The sequence below is a fragment of the Mastomys coucha genome, unplaced genomic scaffold (genome assembly GCF_008632895.1).
Source record: "Mastomys coucha isolate ucsf_1 unplaced genomic scaffold, UCSF_Mcou_1 pScaffold7, whole genome shotgun sequence".
NCBI lineage: Eukaryota > Metazoa > Chordata > Mammalia > Rodentia > Muridae > Mastomys > Mastomys coucha.
Window position 1 is genome coordinate 70,144,020 of NW_022196913.1, and position 2,481 is coordinate 70,146,500.

Below are 2,481 nucleotides of genomic sequence, written 5' to 3' on the forward strand. Positions count from 1 at the left end.
ATTTTGTTCTCAAAGCACCTCACTGTCCTATTCTCTTAATCTGGCTGGAATTCAAAATTCAGGTCACAAAGATAGGAGAGGATACATTCTAGTCTTTTCTATTTTATTTCTTTCCTTTTTACAGAGAATTATGATGTTAGGTAGCAAAGAGCATAAGAAAGGAAAGCATAAATCTAAGCTGGTCTCCATTAAAGATTTCTAGAAACTCTGGGCCTTTTATTCAAGCAGAAAGGAAGCAGAGGTTGCTGAATACCAGTGAGTGTAGTTAGTGATGAAGTTGGTCTGAATACAGAAACATTTTGGGGACTACAAATTAAGATTCTGACATTAGTAGACAGGTGATAAGATGAATAACATCAGTGAAATTTTAAATCAAAAGTAACACTGCCAATTTTCCTTATAGGTGGAAGGAAAAAAAACAGTTATTCTCCTTCACATGCCACAGGAGGAGAGAATTTCTGTGCCTGAGGCTCCTGCAGGCATTGAGCCAACTCATTCCACCTGTGCCGCTGAAGATATATCTTCTAATGACATTGAGCCAACTCATTCCACCTGTGCTGCCCACACTGGGGCTCCTGGTGACACTGAGCCAATTCCTTCCACTTGTGCTCCTGACAGTAGTACTCCTGCTGATGCTGAGCAAATTCCTTCCCCATGTCCTGCTGACAGTGGGGTTCCTGCTAACACTGAGCCAATTCCTTCCCCATGTCCTACTGGGAGTGCTGAATCGAACGAAAAACATGATTCAGAAACATCTAGTGACAAGGGGTTAGATTTCATAATTGATTTAGCTGTTTACAAGGAACATGCAAGGGACATACCCCATGCTGACCCAGAGCCTACTCTTGGTCCCTGCAATTGCTATTCCCTAGACCCCATTGAAAGAAGTGACCTGAATGTTTCGACATTGCTTCTTGAAGAAGACAAGAACGCTACCCTTTCTTCAGAGGAGGAATCCGCTCTTGTTCCTGACCTAGATGAAAATCTGGCCCCTACACAGGATGCTGAGGGGTTTTTTGATGCTTTGGTGTCAGCAGATGACACTGGCCATAGCAAGACCACTGTCAGGGAACTTGTATTTCGTCAGGCACCAGAGATGTTATGGCTGCCGGTAATGCCTTTTGCATTCCTGTTATCAACACTGACATGGCTGAGCGAACAAATACGACAAGTGTTGTATGAAGAAAATGGCCAAGGACCTTCCACCAACAGAAAAGATGAACCAGGTAAGTTAGACCACAGTAGTTGCTTAAAATAGATGAACCTTTATTTTAGATCGAATACTAGAGTGTGTTGGTACTAATAGTCATGATTAATACATTTCATGCTCCTATGGGGCTATTTAAGCATTACCTACAATCAAAAAAATTGTTTCCTTTTGTCAGTTTATTAAAAATACTTCTGATGTGTTAGAACGGCGGGTCGTGTCAGAACATACCACATGCTAGGCCCAAATGGTTCCATGTGTAAGAGGTTTAATTGAGAGGGAGAGAGGGGGCAGTAGCATGGAAAGAGAAGATAGGGGAGAGAGAGATGGAGGAATGTTCCCTGTATATATATGGGTTCTGATATAGTGGCTGCCAGTAAAGGTGGGAGGTGAGCCCAATGGATTCTGGGAATATGGTGGCTGTTGACCTGGTAACAGGTCTGTGGACCCGCCCATGTGTCCCCACAGGCTTTGGATGCCCTGATGCTAACAACTTCACATAGTTTAACAAAACCAGTTTAGACCAACATAATTGATCATGTAAAGTTAATTGGTACTTGGTTGTCTCCCATTCTGGAATGAGGAAATTTTTTTACTTCCAGTGAAAACCTGTGTTTTCTAAATGGCTAAGCAGAGAAATCATCCTGTTAAACATTAGTGTCTATTTTTCTCTGTTCTTCTGAACTCTGACTTCTGAAGATAGCATCAGCCTGGAAACAAATATTCCAAAAGAAACAACATCTGAGACTAAAATTAACAAAATGAGCCTCCACCTTCTCACTGTTTCTTGTGACATTGATCCTGATGATATGACACTAATGCTGCTGCTGTTGATCCTGACAATACCACCAATGATGTGCCTGATAGTTCTATTGATAATTCTTGCTTTTCTTCTAGTTGGTGCTTAACCTGAGAAGTAGACCCTTGAAGCAGGGGTCAAGAACACTGACTGTGTAAGGAAGAATTTTATTATATATGTATATATATATAAATTTTAAAGTAAAATGTTTTATCTGATAGTAGACTAAAGTCATAATTTTTTGTTTTATTGGAGTCTCAGTTGTCCCAAATGATGTTTTCTGAAAATTTTTTTAAATTTATTTTTATTTTTATTTCTTACTAGTTTACTTTGCATCCTGCTCATGGTCCCCTCCCAGTCAACCTCTCCTCCAATCCTTGCCCCTTCTTATCCTTCCCTTGTCCCCTTGAGTGGTGGGGGCTGCCTGGTTATCCCCCAACCCTGGAACTAGGTGCCTCCACTCCCACTGAATCCA

The 2,481-nt window shown here is 41.2% G+C and overlaps 1 long non-coding RNA gene across 1 annotated transcript; it reads left to right on the forward strand.

Annotated features, from left to right (window-relative positions):
- The first annotated feature begins 1,112 nt into the window (after nt 1-1,112).
- Nucleotides 1,113-2,229, forward strand: LOC116082296. The gene is made up of 2 exons (XR_004115236.1): nt 1,113-1,226; nt 2,105-2,229. It is a non-coding gene; the product is annotated as an uncharacterized LOC116082296 (long non-coding RNA).
- Nucleotides 2,230-2,481: the final 252 nt, after the last annotated feature.